Genomic DNA, 18,347 nt, shown 5'->3' with positions numbered 1-18,347 from the left:
TTCAAGAAGCACCTCAAACGCCCTTTTCTCTGTAAAACCTTCCCTAGTTTCCCCAGGTAGTTTAGATCATCCTGCGATATTTTCTCAACTATCTATTAAAGACTTGCAACAGTGAATCGACTACCTGTCTTCCCTGCTGACCGTGAGCTCTTCAAGGGCACTACTGGGTCTGGGTATCTTTGTATCTTCATGCTTGGTATGTAAGGAGATACTTAATAAATGTTTTTGATGGAATGAATTAATGAATTTTTGGTAAATGAACTATTGCTTTTCCCTATGAACAGCCATCCTACTCCTATTTCCGCTCACCACATCGATTCATCTCCTTAAAACAACAGTTTTCAAACCTTGGGCCATTCCTGAGTAGGAAGAAAAATCAATTTAGTGAGTAAAAGCCAGCATGAAATAGAACAGAGTGAAGCAGCATAGAGGTGGAGAGTAGTGGAAGGGAATGGGAAACAGAGGGCAGCTCACACAGTGAGGCTGAGTCGTGTTCTGTTGAACTTAAGTTTCAGGCGTGTGTGTGCGTGTGTGCATGTGTGTGTGTGTACTGGATTTGGGTGGAAAATGTATTTCTTACAGTAACATGGTCAGAAGAGTATGAAAGCCACTTCCGTGTCAGGAACATCAGGATGAGCTGTGAGCGCTGGTTAATATTCCTTATGATTTCTCAGCACTCCTTCCAAACATCTTCAATGGCTCCCCATTTCCTACATTCAAGGCCTTCTATAATCTGGCCCCAACCTATTGCTTAGCCCTCTCTTACCGCCACTAACTGCACAAACCACCCACCCCCGGCAAAGGGCCTATTGTTTGCCCATCCCACCCCCCAAATGAACAAGATAAACTCTTTGCTTCATTAATTTTGTTCACCTTCTCCCACAGTGAGCGCTCCACTCCTGCGTTCCTGATGGCTTGTTGAGCGGCACCCCGCTGGCCTACCAGGCCTGTGCTTGCCCAGCTTCCTGACTAAAGAAAGAGCCCGGAGTCAGCAACAGAGATTTAATGAATGGGGGAACTTACACGTCTGAAGCAAGGTGCTGGAGAGACACTCCACCACGGCAGGACACTGCGCCAGTCTTCACTCCTGGGGCGGTAGGGGGAAGATTATCAGTTACAGGGGAATTGACAACAGGTGGGCTCATTAGTTACCAGGGAAACCAGCAGAAGGGCACGCCCCTCCCTGCCCTTTTGATAAGAACAATCACCAGCTGGGGCCTGGGGCATGTAAGAAGGTCAGTCAGGTGAGTAAGGTACTGGAGAAGCAGGCACTGGTCCGGCAGGGGATGAACTGAGAGCAAGAGAACAGCCATCTTGAGTGGCCTGACCATACAGAGCTTCACTCCTAGCCTTTTTTTTTTTTTTCATAGAATGAACCCAGCTTCCTGACATCCAATTCAAAGCGAACTCCTGCTTCCTTAAGCCCTCCACAAAATCGCCTAAAAGAAACCAAAGCCTATAATAGGCACCTCCTAATACCCTCTTACTGAGAAGCCCCTCAGCTCCTTAGGATGTGCTTTCTCCCTTGCTGCAGTGAGTCATAAGCCCAAGTGGTACAACTAGTGATGTGTTCCTGGTGGTTCTGGCAAGTAGGCACTGACCCTTGGCTCATGGCAAGTACATACATAATGTTTGCTGTAAAGTTGTATTAGGATTTGTGTACCCCCAGATGAGTCCTTGTGTTTCACATGGTGAAAACTATCCGGATTGTGTGGCAAATGTGGTTTGGAAAGCACAGAATAAGAAGCTGGTTATGTGCGCAGTCTATGTTCCCTGTGTCAGCTCTGCACGAAAAGTGTCAGGCCAGCTGCAACCTAAAAGTTCTTTTAATTGGCTGTGGCTCGTTCTCAGTCACACAAATGACAAATCCCTCAAACTGCTAGTCCCGCTACTCCATGACTGATGTCAATAAGCCATAGAAAACTGAAACAACCAAGTGCATTTTGGGGTTTGGTTTTTTTTTTTTTTAACTACCTCAAAGCCTTTTGGAGAAAGATGCGCGGTGTAAATGTAACACAAGTGCTTTATATTCGTGTTTCACTTCAGAGATTTCAAAGGTCGCTAACATCAATTACTTTCTGGTGATGTTCAATCCCACCAGTCAAGACTGTAAGTGGCTTATTTAACATTTGTGCTCATTGTAAAAAGAATGCATATAAATCCAGGAAATGAATGTTTTCTTTCTCCAGAAACTACGTGTTTTTCATAAATGCTGAAAATCAATTTATAAGCTGAAAATCAACATATAATCAAATTACATGTAATCTGTTCAGTCTACTTACCTAAATTCTAAGTTCCTTTCATCATCTCCCCTCCTCTCAATAGTCTAGTGCATAGCAGAGGTCTACAAAGTGAATTGACACGCATTTTAAAATCAAGTACTAAGTGTCTACTACATACATCTCCTTATTTGATCTTCACGCCTACCAAGCAAGACACATATGAGATACAAACGAAAATTAAGCAACATTTCCACAGTGGACTGGACTGAATCCCACCCCACCCCAGCCCCAATTCATAGGTTGAAGTCCCAACCCCCCAATCTGACTGTATTTGGAGATAAGGCCTTTAAGGAGGTAATTAGGGTTGTATGAGGTCATAAGTATGAGGCCCTAATCCTATAGCACTGGTGTCTTTATAAGAAGAGGAAGAGACACCAGAGTTATCTTTCTCTGTGTGCACACGCAGAAGAAAGCCATGTGAGGACACAGTCTGCAAGCCCGGGAGAAAGGCTTCACTCATCAGTCCTGATGGTACCCTAGTCTAGCCTCCAGAACTATGAAAAAATAAATTTCTCTTGTTTAAGCCACCCAGTCACTGGTATTCTGTTTAGCAGCCCAAGTCAAAAAGATAATAAATGGTAAGGAAGGGATTTAAAAGCAGATCTCTGGACACCAAGTCTAGTATTCTAATACACCATGCAAAAGTATTTACTAAATGCCATTTCTGACCTGACTTTAGACAAAGCTCTGCACTTTCCAGGAACTCAGAGAGGTAAAATGAAACCTTTGTACACATATACACTGATGTGCTGTTGTTTCATCAGAAGTTTTCTCATTGGAAGTGACTGAGACTGGCGCTCTAGCTCAGCCTGCTGGAATTCAAGCTTGCCCAGCATCAGAAAGTAGCCTCACTTACTCTTACTTTCATTTTAACCTGACCTGGTGGCAGCAGCCCTGAGGGCAGAGGCTGTACCATGGACAGGCTGGGATCCAAGTTCTTTCCAGTGTCAGGATCTACCCAAGACTTTCTTCTGCCTTTCTTTTTACCCATCGCTAGGGGTCCTGAGGCTAGAGGATGTAACACAGAATGGCCAGAATTCAATTTTGTCCCAGTGTCAGGATGTACCACACACTTTTTTCTTTCAGTTGAACTTCACCCAGTGGCAGTGGTCCTTAGGCTGGAAGCAGAAGCTCAGTCCTGCCAAAATCCAAGCTTGGTCACTGGGTCCACCACTCCTCTCGATTACTTTTATATTAGCTCTTTATAGATAACAATAACCAAAGAACTGTGTATTCTGCCTTTTTCTCATTACTTTGCATTTCCTTATGCATCCAATGAGCTAACTCCTGAGGAGTTGGATTCATCATTTCTATATTCCACGTGTGACTTTTTCTACTTCCAGTAACTGATTACAGCACAGCCACCATTCCATACCATGGGTGACCCTGTGGCCAACCAGGAATCAAAGGTTTGTCAAGCCCTGCTCTCTCATCCTTTCTCTTCCCAAACCACATATTTCAGTGAGTCAGGGTCATTCCCCTGAATCCCACTTCTAACACCAACTACTTGCAGTTAGCCCAAAGGTGAGGTTTGAGGGTACAGTCCTTCAGAATGTCAAGTCTCCCAAAACTTCTGATACTAACTGCCAGGATAGAGTCCAACTGTAATGTTAAAAGGCACAGTCTCCACGGCTGTCCTCACTTATGACACAAACTGTAAATGCAGCGGGTTCCCAAAACCACCCTCAGGCTTGATCATACACTAAAAGGACTCACAGAGTTAACTAAAAGCTTATACTCATGGTTACAGTTTATTACAGAGAAACGATACAGATTTAAAAAAATTAGCCAAGTGAAGAGACACGCAGGGAAGAGTCTGGGAGGTTTCCAAATATAAAGCTTCTTTACCCTCAGGACAGAGGGTAAAGCTTCTTTACCCTCCCATCACTGATATGTGACAATAGGCATGGAGCATGTCCAACCAGGGAAGCTCACCCAATCTTCAGTGTCTAGAGTTTTTATAGATACTTCCTATGAAGGCATAATTAATTGATTGATTGGCCCCATGTCCTTGAACTCAGCATTCAGCTGTCTCCCTTACCCCAGAAGTAGGGCTGATATCAAGGGGCCCAAGGGGCCCACCAGGAGTCACCTCATTAGCATAAGTGTGGCACTAAATTAAAAAGACATTCCTATCACTCAGAAAATTCCAAGGGTTTAGAGGTTACCTCCCAGGAGCCAGGGACAAAGGCCAGACCTCTCTTTGGGAAAGGCCAAGTTCTTCACTACAGTCTTTTCATCTGTTTCTGTCTTACAGATATGGCTAACAAAGGCAGTTAACAATGAAAAATAAAATTGGTAGCTACATTGTGTATTAGCTGCCAGGCACTGTACACTCATTTTTGTCTAATTCTCAAAATAACCCTGAAAAGTTGGTGTTATTGGTCCCATATCACCGATGAGAAAATTGAGGCTCAGAAAAGTTGCCCCAAGTTTTAGAAAGGGAAAACAACAGATGTGACCCTCTTGACACATAACCCTTGGGCTATTACATCCATCTTGCCCACACATTCACTCATTCCTTCTACAAACATTTATTTTATGTCTACTATGTACCAGGAACTGTTCTAGGTGCTGGAGATACAGTAAAGAACAAAACAGACAAAAATCACTGCTCACATGGAATAGATAGTCTAATAGGAGAGGGACAGAAAAATAGCCAATAAGTAAGCAAAATATGTAGCATTTGAATGGTAATGTTGCTGTGGGAGAAAATAATAGAGCAACAGGTACATCTTGTTTAGACCTTTATTCAAACATATCAACTGTAACAAAACATCTTTGAGACAAATGGGAAATTTGAATATGGACTAGGATTATATGATACTATTACTTTTTGTTAGATTGGTTGGTGGCATGATGTCTGTGTTCTAAAAAACAGGTATTTACCTATTAAAGATGCAGACTGAAGTATTTATGGATAAAATAAGATTGCAATAAGATTGTGAAGAAGGGCCTTTATACTAATATTTCTAATTTTGTGTATGTTTAAAAATTTACATAATACGAAATTTTTAAAAAAGAAAGAAAGCAATGGATTGGGGGTGGCAGGTAGTTCTTGCAACACACCTTATAAGACCAAAGATGTAAATCAGGGAAGCCCTCACTAAGAAGGTCACACTGGAAGGAAATACTTGAAGGAGGTAAGGGAGAGGGCTAAGTGGATCTGGGGAAAGAACATTCCAGGAAGAAGTAGGAGCTAGTGCAGAGCACTGAGGTGGGAGTGTGCCTAGCAGGGCATATTCAAGGAAGAAGGAAGTCCAACTGTAGGGAAGGGATGAGCAATTGATCAAATAGTAGGAGGCGGCATCAGAGAGCTAAAGGTATGGGTGGGGAGGAGAGGAAATGTATGTCCAGGGCCAAACCCAACAAAACATTCACACCAAACTAGGTAAGAATACCTACAAACCAGTAAGAAAAATGCAGGCAACCCAATGGAAAAAGGGACAATAGACTTGATCCTGCATTTCACAGAAAGGAAAGGGCCAGCAAACACATGAAAAGGGGTTCTACTTTATTAGGCATCAGGGAAATGCAAATTAAAACCACTATGCTACACTGCCACACACGCACGGAAAGATTAAAATTAAAGGGCAGGCAATACTACATATTAGCATTGGTGGGTGTATAAATTGGCACAAATTGCAGTGTCTACTAAAACCCAAAATATGCAGCCCTCTTAAGCAATCAATCCCATTTCTAGGTGTATATCCAACAGAAAGCCATGTAAATATTCATCAAACACTGGAGAAGGATGTTCAGAGCAGCACTATTCTTAACAGCCAAAAACTGAGAAATACCCAAATGCCCAGTGACAGCAAAATGGATAAAAATTGGGCTACCTATACAGCATTTAGAATAACAAAGCAAGCAATATAGATGAATCTCACAAAAATAGTGAGCAAAGAAAGCAGACACAAAGGGTTTAATACTGTGTGATTCCAGTTCCGTGAAGTTCAAAAACAAGCAAAACTCATCTATGCTGTTAGAAGACAAAATAGTGATTACTGCCATGGAGAAAGTGACTGGCAAGGGGCTCGTGGCGGGGGGAGCTGGTAACGTCTTGTTTCTTGACCTGGATGCCGGTTAAGTACGTGAGTTCCATTTGTGAGCAGCCACCAAGTGGCACACGTGATTCGTGCACTTTTCTGTATCTATATTATCCGTCAATAAAACGTTTCAAAAAAAATCACGCAGGGGCATCTTGGTTTCCTTCTCTGAGCTACTGGTGACAACGCCCAGATGCTGCTACCCTACCCGCCATCCCAAGCCGAATAAGAGGGACACAGAGCACGGTGGATTGTTGGCTTAAAAAGAGTAGATACGTTTTCTCAACTCACAGATGCAACTTCTACATTTAAAGATGCTAAAACTTCGGCTCACGGAAGAGAGGAATCCACTGCAAAGAAACGGGGCAAAACTATAAACAAGAAATGGAAATATGATGATAGCTATCTTCCCTCAGATGTTAATAAAGGACCTTATTGTGTCTTATGCAATAGAACATTTTGGTATAGAATCGTGATACCAGTTAAGTTGTGGCACCATTTTGAGAGCAATCACTTAGAGTTTAAAGAAAAGGTGATTAAATATTTTTTTTGTTGTTTTGTTTTGTTTTGTTTTGTTTTGCGGTATGTGGGCCTCTCACTGTTGTGGCCTCTCCCGTTGCGGAGCACAGGCTCCGGACGCGCAGGCTCAGCGGCCATGGCTCACGGGCCCAGCCGCTCCGCGGCATGTGGGATCTTCCCGGACCGGGGCACGAACCAGCGTCCCCTGCATCGGCAGACAGACTCTCAACCGCTGCGCCACCAGGGAAGCCCTAAATATTTTAAATGTAGACATAATAAGCTCTTTAAAAGCCAAAAAATATTACAGCTTTTCAAACTAGAAATGAAAAGGCTGCTGAAGCATCCTACAGGTTTTAATTCCTAACAAGGTAAATACTGATTGCTCCAGCCTACATAAACAAAAAGCTCTTTGGGGTACTCAATATTTTTTTTTAAAAATGAGTAAAGGGGCTTCCCTGGTGACGCAGCAGTTGAGAGTCCACCTGCCAATGCAGGGGACATGGGTTCGTGCCCCGGTCCGGGAGGATCTCACATGCCGCGGAGCGGCTGGGCCCGTGAGCCATGGCCACTGAGCCTGCGCGTCCAGAGCCTGTGCTCCGCAACGGGAGAGGCCACAACAGTGAGAGGCCCGCGTACCGCAAAAAAAAAAAAAAAAAAAAAAAAAAGAGTAAAGGATTCTGGAGACCAAAAAGTGAGAAATCACTGTGGATGATCCCAGTCATGACAGGCCAATTTCTTCTGTGACCTCAAATGGAGCCATTGTCTTTAAATTCCAAGAACTAGATAAATCTCTAGCTGAGCCTAGGTTATCAGTCCTTCTAGCTCAGAGAGCTGCTTTTCAGTGACCTGGGAGGATTTGACCAAAGTTAGCTTTTTCCCTTTGGTACTGTGGGTTTTCTGTTTGTCTTGTTTGTTATTCATTTTTCCCTTTTTTTCTTTATTCATTTTTGTTCTTGTTTCTTTATTCTTTTATTTCTACTTTTCTCAGTTTCTCTTTATTTTACTTAGTTTCTTCTTTTTAAATTAGTTTGTTGGTATTGAGTAAAGGCGACTCCAGTGAGAACACACAGCTGTTTACTCAGAGTCGGCGGAGTGGCCACCATCACTTGCGTCTAGCGGGGACCCCAGGCAGGCAGGGCGGTGGGAAGCTCCCAGGTGGAAAGGGAAGGCTCGGGGCGCGTTGATGGAAGCTGCTGGCTAGCGGCCCCCTCTCCTCCCTGCTCCACTGGGACACCGAGATTGGAGCTCCCCGGGAGGGGCTTGGGCCCCTAGCAGGGCCCACTTCTACTCTGCCCGCTCGGCCCCACATTCCCCTCCAAGCAAACCACCAGTGCAGCCTGCCCCGACCTCAGCCCCTGGGCTGCAGAGGTGTGTGTGTGGGGTGGGGGCTCTGGTCTCCTTCCACCGTGCGCCCTGAGCCCTCCCTCCTTCCCCAGAGCTGGCGTTTCTCCACAGGGTGCTGGGCAAGGGGTGGCTGTCCTCCTTGCCAGCTCTGTGCCATCACTCCCCCACACACTCTGGGGCTGGGAGTGTGGAGGGGCTGCAGGGACATTAGGTTCCCCCTGGGGTCCCTGGGTCGTTGGTCTCCCTGGTGACAGGGACACAGCATTCTCCGTTCTAGGAGAGCCTTTGTCTAAAAGCACCACTACGCCACCACCCACCATCCTCTTCCCCATCGCTTCCCTGGATTGCACTGATCTGGGCCACATCTAGTTCCTCTGCAGTGAGCTCCTCCCACCGGACCCTGCTGCCTCAGCTTTCTGACTCCCAGCCATCCCTTCCTGACAATGTCGCCTGTCCATGGGCTGGGGGACAGATTGGGCAGAGTGGCTCCCTGCCTGCTAACCCCGCAGCTGGTGTGGAGACGGATGGTTATGGGCGCTGGCTGGTGATGGCGCTGCATCCCCCCCTTAGACCAAGGGCTCCCCTTCCCCTCCACTCCCTATTCCTGCCCTGTGGAACAGCCTGGATGCTCTGAGGGGTCCAAGAAAACATGGCTTTGCTCCCAAATGGGGTGGGGGCCAGGGGGACCCCAGCAAGTGGCCCCTCCCCTCCCAGCATCCCCTCCTGCTCTTAGTTTCTCCTAGGGATCAAATGTGTAGTAAAGAGAATGTTTTGAGGGGAAAAACTTTAGTCCTCTATAAAGACTTTTAATCTGAGAGGAATTGGGAGACACTGGAGAGTTTTCACAGAGAACTGACATAAGCTGATTTATGCTTTATCAGGAAAGCAAGAGTTTGGCATTTTCATCTCCCATGGGGTGAGGCAACCTCTCCATCCCACTATGGCTAATAAGGTTGGGGAAAGACCAAACATCCAAGGGATTACAGATGCAATACACAAGTGTCCATACGAGAAAGTATATCAGATGGGAACCAGTGAATGAACTATGATTATAAAATTACCAGACTGATTTTTGTGGCTTTAATTCAGAAGGAAATACAAAAGAAAAATTATAAAAGTGTCTTTTGCTTTTAGTAACTGTTTTAGTCTCCTAAAAAAAAGACCTTAAATTATTAACATTCAATCGGATATTTGAATATTATTGATAACATGATAAAATTTTTACTGTAAAATGTTTTTATGATATAGATATATCTGTATACACATATAGATATAGGTATACATATATATATATATAGAGAGAGAGAGAGAGGGAAACACTAGAACCCTGACAATATCTTTTAATACCCGCTTTGATCCAGCTATAACTAGAGGTGAATAGAATAAACTCTTGGAATTCCCAAGTATTCATAAAAATTAATTACCTTTTGGGTTTCAGTTAGTTTGAGATGAGTTTCCATCACTTGTACCTAAGAGATTCTAGAATAAAAAATATATGTATTTAAATATTATTGGTATTTAACATTTGTTGATTCTATTAGTTTGGACTACAGACATAAATGGACTTACATGAGAGACCTTTAATATCATAAGTAAATGAGTTAATAAAAACGGAAATGATTATAGATGTCTTTTTATAACCTTCATATCTACAGCTATTACAAATTTTATATTTAAAAATTTTCCAAAGTTTTTAAAGTTTTTCCTAATGGGTGTAGGTGGGACACAAGCATGTTTAACAAAAAGAACAAAGAGGTCTAATGTGTCTTGAAAAATTATTTTTAAGTTGCAAGTAAGACAGGTTCTATTCATTCCTGGAAAGGAACTTGTTTTGACATAGATTTAACATTAGTGTGTGAAAGAAAGAATAGATTTTTAAAATTAAGCTATTTATAACAATGTGGGGAAAAAATGAGTAAAGTAGATTAATTTGTGATTTAAATAAATATAGTAATAGCATAAAATTAAGGCTCATCTACCATCTGATGCCCTCTTATCCTCAATACACACAGACATGCATGCACGCCCGCGCGCGTGCACAGCAAAACAGTTACTCTGCTCTAAGGGTTCTAGGACACTAAAGTTAAATAGTGTATAAAAATGTGTATAAGAATTTTATGAGACACTTCCCACCAACCATCAAAAAATGAACAAGGGGATTTACCTCCACTCCCCTCCTGTAACTCCTAAAATGACAGTAGAGGGAATAATTTACAAGGTCAAACCACAAGGATAAGCAGAAATGGCAGGAAGACAATAGCAATAAAAGTTTGGAAGCAAGAATGCATGTGTACAAGTAGTAACTTTTCTGCAAACGTGGGAAGCCAAAACCTAACCAGCAGCAACAGAGTGTGAGCAAGCTCTTCCCTGCTGCGGCCCCTCGGAAGCTCTGGACCAGAGGCGTCAGGGACCCTGTGGAGGATCAGGTGGGTGAAAACTCGGGGGAGTCAATGCAAGTCTGAACACAGTGGCTGGAAGCCCATATCCACTCCACTGGTTGAAGACTGGAGGTTTACTCCCTGGAGATGCTCATTCGACAAAGCTCTGGCCTCTAGGGCCCCAGACTCCCCCGTAGGCAGTAAGGCTGTGCTGAAAACATGGGAACAAGTGAGAATCTACACACCAAACAGTGAGCCTCTTGTCCACTAGGCTCCCCGAATATTGGGGGTTAATTTAGCGTGCAGCTTTCAGGGTACCTTTACTCTCTTCTTACTGTTTTTATGTTTTTGAGTTCTTTAAAATGACATGTATGTAGTTAAAATTTAGGAGGTGAATTATTTCCAACCTATAATTCTATATGTAGCCACACTATCAACCAATTATAAGTGGAAACTGAAACCTTGATCTGAAATGTAAATTTACCTCCCAGATATCACTTAGCAGGAAACTTCTGAAAGCTGCAGTCCATCAGAATGAGGGAATGATACGGGGGTGGGGTAGATATGAGATCTAAAGAAATAGAGGATCCAATATATGTGAGGAATGAAAGGAATTGTCAGGATGAAGGTAAGGGAGATGCCAGGGCCTAGAGAAGAAGTCCAGATTGGAGCAAGAGAGAGGAAGGCTCCAGGAGCCATGGATGCCATCAGAAGAGCCAACTCATCCACTAGGCACAATAGACACAGTGCCAAGGGCCCAAGATACCTTTAGGGACTTACGAAAATGTTTTCTTTTTAATTCTTTTAAAATTATGAAAAATTTTAGTAACAGTGAATATATAATAATGAATCCAGCCTAGATTATATTCATTGTTATACCAATGCAGCTGTAAAGTATAATTTTTATTTTTTATGGAGGAAGGGGCTCACAAAGGCAACACTGCCTAGGATCTACAAAAGTCATAATGTGGCCCTGGCCTCCAGGCAAAAAAAGAAATTGGGTAGCTTTATTTGAACAGACGGAACTGTGATTTAGACTTCAGTCAGAATTTGGCAGAATGGACTGGTAATAAATACATAGAAAAAACTAAGCGAAGAAAAAATAAGACAATACATAGTAAAGGGAAGACAAGTCTATAAGAAAGGAGATGTAATCTTAATATAGACTAGATCAGCTGTGAACAATACATTGTCAAAATAAGCACTGAAAATTGATAGAATATGCATTTCTAGATTAGGAAGACAGGAAAGGGGGATGTGTGTCCAACTGTAAGAAAACCAACTCCTCATCTTCTACAGTAGGAAGGAAAGAGAAAAAATAAATGGAAAAATTAAGAAACAGTATTAGACAAATGAACTTATTTACAAAACAGAAATAGACTCACAGATACAGAAAACAAACTTATGGTTACCAAAGGGGAAAGGCAGGTGGGGAGGGAGGGATAAATTAGGAGTTTGAGATTAACAGATACACACTACTATATATAAAACAGATAAAAAACAAGGACCTACTGTAGAGCACAGGGAAATATATTCAATATCTTGCAATAACCTATAATGGAAAAGAATCTGAAAAAGATACACACACACACACACACACACACACACACACATATAAAACTGAATCACTTTGCTGTACACCTGAAACTAACACAACATTGTAAATCAACTATACTTCAAAAAAATAAATAGTATTAGAGACATGTTATAGAAATGTGAAGCTAAATAATAGAGGAAACAGTTAAAAGAGGTGTAAGTTGTTGCCTTTGGGGAGTGAGAATTGGTGGTGGTGAAGACTAGAACAGGGTGCCGGCTTGCATTATGACATATAACATTTTACTTCATGATGGAGAACATATGTTACTTTAATGAAATTAAAATTAAAGGAACTATAAGCATTGCTGAGTGTTAATATACTTGAAGAATTTTCTATTTTTCTAAGTATTTGTGTCTTAAATTTTTAAGTTTAGAAAGTGCAAAAATGACTGAATTGCATGTTAGAACACTTAGAACCCATGAAAGATGTGCTCGTGGGACATTAAAGAGACTGAGTAGACTGCGAGGCCAAAGTGAAATTCTAACATCATGGAGATGAAGAGAAATACTTCAAAAAGAGGAAAATGACTGAAAATGAGGAAAGTGAAAAATGCTGAACCTAATCAAACAGACGTGCCAGAAACAGCCAATATGTTATAGTCAGTACGAAAGAGTATAAAATAGGTTATAAATATGAGCTCCCCATAACAAGACACTGAGGGAAGAGCTAAACAACAGAATAAACACCATTAATATTTTATGAATGACTATTATGGTCTGTTAAAAGGGCATATATTAGGTAGGATATAGTATATCAAAAACCTTGAAGATATTTGAAAATCTATTCCCAGAAAATTACCCTCCCCCTAAAATTCAGAATGTGTCTTTCATGGAGTATTTGAAGTCCTTAACAACTTTCCAACAATAGCATGTTCATACCACAACGCTGTGCACTCATCCATGGATGGGTGAGCTGTGTGATTTTGAAAAGGAAATAAGGAAAAAAGATACTCTGAGCCAAAACAAAGCAAAGAAAATGGTTCTTCTCTCAGACATGAATAAATAGTTATGTATAAAATAATGAGTGTTTAAAGAAGTCCACGCCACTTTACGGAAGTAGGGAAAGAAATTTCTGCAGACCATAGCATACTGAAGAGGAAAAAAATCTAGGAAAAGCAGAGAAGAGTTATGATGAAGGTATCAGTGAGCAGTGAGGTACAAGCCAGAAATTTTCAGACCACCCTACCTACAGCACTCAAGGCAATTTGGGGCTTCCCAGGGACTGGAATGAATTTAGAGGCCCAGGAGACCCTCAAATGCCGACCAAAATATTAAAAAGTAGTTTTCCTTAATAACCTTTTTAAGCCAGATAAAAAGCAAGTTGCTTATGTACCTTCTTTCTCAGGCCACACCCTCATATTTGAGAATCTGAGTACTGGGTAAATAATAGGCTATCATTAATTGTGTGCTAATTATGGGCCAAGTACATGCATTAGGTCTTTTACTAGTTCAACAAATGTTTATTGAATTTCTTCTAGATGCCAGGCACTGGTGCTATAGCTGTGAACAAAACAGACACTATGCCTACTTTCCCAGAGTTTACGGTCTAATAACATAGAATTAGAACTTACACAATAACAGGAGGAGCTGAGGAAGGAAAGTCCACACTGAGGAGGGAGAGGAGCAGAGAAAAGCCACTGTTAAGTCCTCCCAAAGTAGTCATGTGAGGGGCAACTCAGAACTCACAGGAAAATCTGGGGAGCAGCACATCCAGCGGGAAGAATGGGACACAGATGAGAGCTGGTGAAGAAATCCAATGAAGGCTGTGGCCTCTGCATCTGATGGTGGACTTGGGGTTGCTGTTGGCCAGCAGATCAGACTGAGAGGAAGAAGCTGGAAGCAAAACAGAGGAGACAGAGAACAAGCTAGAACCCGCTAGCACATCTGCCTCTACCTCTCACTACATTGAAGCTCCACCTACAGCCACTAACGCCTGCGGCTCCACTTCCACCTCCTAAATCTCGCACAAGTATCTCTCTTGCCAACTCGGACACGGAACCTTAAAGAAAATGTAGTTCCAGCTTAGGCCAGTTGACCATACAGTACCAACACTGTTCACCCCTTGTCAAATTGGCATCTTACCTCTTTTAGCCATATTTAACTTCCAATAGCAAAATCTAGCTTTCCCCTAAGAGGACACAGCTATTCTTGATGCAACCAAAAGCACGCTAAGCCTCTCCCCAGATGAGGATATGAAGTCCCACAGGTTACTTTATCTTTAGGGAATGTCCATTCCTTTTCTAGATAAATCACATTCCCTTTTAATATCCTACAAGATAAGCTGAACTACTGTTGACACATTTTATGTTTAATAGGAGAATGGAGGGTGGAAAAAAAGAAAAAGTTGGTATTACATAATTTGCAAAGTAGGTACCCAAATAAAGAACCAATTCTTCTCCCGCAATATTTGATTTTTTTCTGAAAGAAGTTCTAATCGTGACTGGCTTTGGAGACAGCGGTTTGGTAACGTACCAGCATCCTTAATGGCCACGATAGGCGCGAGCAGCGGGGCTGCAGGGCTGTCCACAGGCCTCTAGCCTCGCGCCCACACCCCCGAGGCCGCGCTTGGAGCCGCAGCTCCCGGGACTGGCGAAGTTGCCAGAGGCCTTGAAGCGCCAGGAGACTTTTGCGCTACGAGCTACAAGTATTATTTTGAGACTTTATCCTAATGAAATTACCATGAATGTGTAGCTAAATATTGGTTTCTAAAGATGGAAATAACCTAAACAACAGTAAGGGGATCGGTTAAATTATGGTACCTCCAAGTGACAAAATCATACGTGCAACCATTAAAAATGATTTTTTTAAAATATTGAATGACATAGAAGGATTTCCATTATTAAGTGGGATTAAAAGCAGATACCTAAATAGTATGCATGGTGTGAGCACGTTTTGTAAAATTATGTAGGCAAAGGAAAATAAGGTTCAAAGCCCCAGAAAGTACCTATATTGAACCTATGTAATAAGAAGCCATTACTAATAAAGAGAGTAACATTCAGAAGGAAATCCTGCAATTTTTCAACAACATGGATGGACATTGAGGGCCTTATGTTAAGTGAAGTAAGTCAGAGGAAAACAAATAATATGATCTCATATGTGGAATCTAAAGAAAAAAACCTCATAGATACAGAGGACAGACTGATAGTTGAGGGGGGCAGGAATAGGTGGGTGAAATAGGTGAAGGGCGTCAATAGGTCCAAACTCCCAGTTATAAAATAAATAAGTCCAGGGGATGTAATGTACAGCATGGTGACTATAGTTAATAACACCGTATTGTCCATTTGAAAGTCACTAAGAGAGTAGATCTTAAAAGTTACATCACAAGAAAAAAATTTGCAAACATGTGCAGTGAGGGAGGTTAGCTACACTTACTGTGATGAGCACTTTGCAATATATACATATATTGAATCATTATGTTGTACAGTTGAAACTAATATAACCAATTATATGCCAATTATATCTCAATTAAAATATAATAATCTAATTCAGAAAACAGAATTTACTGTGAGGAAAACAGAAGCAATAAAAGAATAAACAAACTGAGGAAAATATTTGTAAAACATAACAGATAATCTCTTTAATATATCACTAATTCCTTCAAATCAATAAGAAAAGGATTAACAATACAACAGCAAAATTGAGGACATATATAGAAAAGGAAATAAAACTGATTTTTAAACATTTGACATGTTTGATCTCACTCAGAGTAAGAAACACACAAAATGAAACCAAATCTAAGTATGATTTTTTAAGCAATATGCTTGGCAAAGATCAGAAAGTTTAACACATTGAGTTGGCAAGAGTATAGGAAAACAGGCATTCTAATGTACTGTTGGTGGGAGTATAAATTGCTTAACCCTCCCTGAAGTGAAACAGGCAAATCAAAATTTCAAATGCTTGTGCCTTTATACCCAACAGTTTTACTTAAAGGAATTTCTCCCACAGTTATATTCAATCATGTGGTAATGGCATATGTAAGGACATGCATTACAGCATTTCAGCATTTTTCATAATAGGAAACAACTAGAAACAACTTAAAGACTGGTTAAATTATGGCACAGCTATACAGTATAATATTCTGTGATGGTTAAAAATAGTAAGGCACCTCTTCATACACTTACATGGAAATATCTTCAAGATATATTAAGTGAAAAATTCAAGGTATATAATGGTGTGATAATTGAACACTACCATTTCATAAAAATAAAATTAGAAATGAATGTGCATGTATATGAGTCTAAGTAAGTATGCATACACACAGGTTGTATACACGTTGACACCCACACAACTGTGTGGTCACAGAGCACATCTGGGAGGGTACGACAGCAACAACAAACTGATAAACTGCTTCCCTACAGTGTTGAAGTCAGGGTAGACAAGCTCCCAGAAGTTAATTCTAGTTCTTTGCCTCAAACTTGCCCCTTCTTTCATTTCTTCCTATTCAAAAGGTACTACCACTTATCCCATTGATAATGTCAGGAAAGTGGAAATCAGTTTTCTTCCTTCTCTTTCTGTCACCTTCCCTGCATTAAATCAATCATTAAATCCTGCTAATTTTACCTCCAAAACATATCTCAACTTTGTATACTTCTGTGGCAGAAGATGTTAGTTGTCTCCATTGTTCATTGTTCCCTTTGTTCTTAGTCATAAAACCCCAGGTTTTCAACTAGACTGTAGTCCTAGAATAACCATTTTATTTCTCAACACTCCTTGCAACCACATGGGGCCGTGTGACTAAGTTCTGTCCAACGATCTGTAACTAAAATGTCATGTGTAATTTCTATAAATGCCCTTAAAGGGAGGGGACAACACCTTTTCTTCTCTTCCTCATTCATGTTGACTGTAATTAAAATAACATGGCTGGAATTAGAGCAGCCATCTTGGACCAGGAGGTAGAGACTACATGTTGGAAAATAAGATGGAAGGATCTAGTCCCTGGTGATCGGGAAGCCACCAGTCTAATTCTAGGCTAACTATGGGCAGAGTTCAATTATGTGAACAAGAAATAAACATCTTATCTTCCCAAGCTACTATAATACAGAGTTTTCAGTCACAGCTACTCCTAATTTCAAATGATAAAACATCTCTCCATTTCAACCATCAACCACTTGGTCCAAGCCCAGCCCATCTCACCTGAACTACTGCAATAGCATCCTAACTGTTCCTGCCACATTCAATCTCGACCTCTCTCCATTCAATTCTACACACTCCAACCAGAGTATTCCTATAAAAATATATGTACGATTAAATCACTTTTGTTTACAATCCTTTAATGAATTCCTATTCATTTTAGGACAAGTTTAAAATTCTCAAGACAGCCTATTCAATCTCACATTGGTCCCTAAAACTTCAGCCCATCCCTTGATATTTCCCATCCCACAATCTGTGCTACTGTTGCATTCATTGTAAATCTCTCCCCGATCCCTATTGCTTAACTAACTCTTACTAATCTTTCAGGTCACTGATAAATGGAAATTTCCTCAGGAATTATAGCGAGGAGCCACTTCCTCATGACATCTTGCACTGTTCTTGATAGTCTTTTTCTCCTTTCCACCTACAGCATTATTTGTGCAATTTTCCTTTAATGTAGAGGGTTCAAATGGTGTATGGGTCTAAAGTGCTCTCATAGAGCACTTTCTTTTTCATTAAACTTGAAACACTTCAGTCAGTAAATCTTCTTTTTGGTTTGTCACAGGTTCCAACAATTCATGTCATGTCACTGACTTAGGTCCCTCTCCTCTATTATCTAGGCCTTTGAAACTTTGGCCTGTCTCCCCCACTAAACAAGAAGCTCCATCAGGGTAAGGATAGTGCTTGTCTTCCACATCATTCTATGCCCTCTATCTTAATATGTTTGGGACATATTAAGGTGTTATAGAAATCCCTGTCCAGTGATTGAGGGCAATGAATGAACCACCCTTGCCACCATTTTTAATAACTATTTTTTCTTTCTTTTGTTTTTTTATATCACGTACTATAGGGAGATAAATGTGGGAAGCATCCATTTGGTAATTATTGCATACCAAATTTTGAACAAATTTAGCATTCTAAAATTTAAAAGAAACTTTTCCCTTCTTTTCTACTAGTGGACTAAGTAGAAAGTAAAATCATATATTTACACTCTTGAAAGTTTTGAGAAAGACACAAGAACATTTCATCTGGGCCATTTTAGTTCTGCT

The 18,347-nt window shown here is 41.1% G+C and overlaps 1 long non-coding RNA gene across 1 annotated transcript; it reads right to left on the bottom strand.

Moving 5' to 3' along the window:
• Window positions 1–1,031: 1,031 nt before the first annotated feature.
• On the bottom strand, window positions 1,032–9,651 carry LOC309834492. The gene is made up of 3 exons (XR_014297863.1): window positions 9,619–9,651; window positions 2,283–2,344; window positions 1,032–1,087 (listed from the first exon to the last, which is right to left on the bottom strand). It is a non-coding gene; the product is annotated as an uncharacterized lncRNA (long non-coding RNA).
• Between the last annotated feature and the right edge of the window lie 8,696 nt (window positions 9,652–18,347).

This window comes from Grampus griseus (genome assembly GCF_964374135.1).
Source record: "Grampus griseus genome assembly, chromosome: 16".
In the NCBI taxonomy this organism is placed as follows: Eukaryota; Metazoa; Chordata; class Mammalia; order Artiodactyla; family Delphinidae; genus Grampus; species Grampus griseus.
The sequence above is the reverse complement of the archived record's forward strand: the minus strand, read 5'-3'. Positions and strand labels throughout refer to the sequence as shown.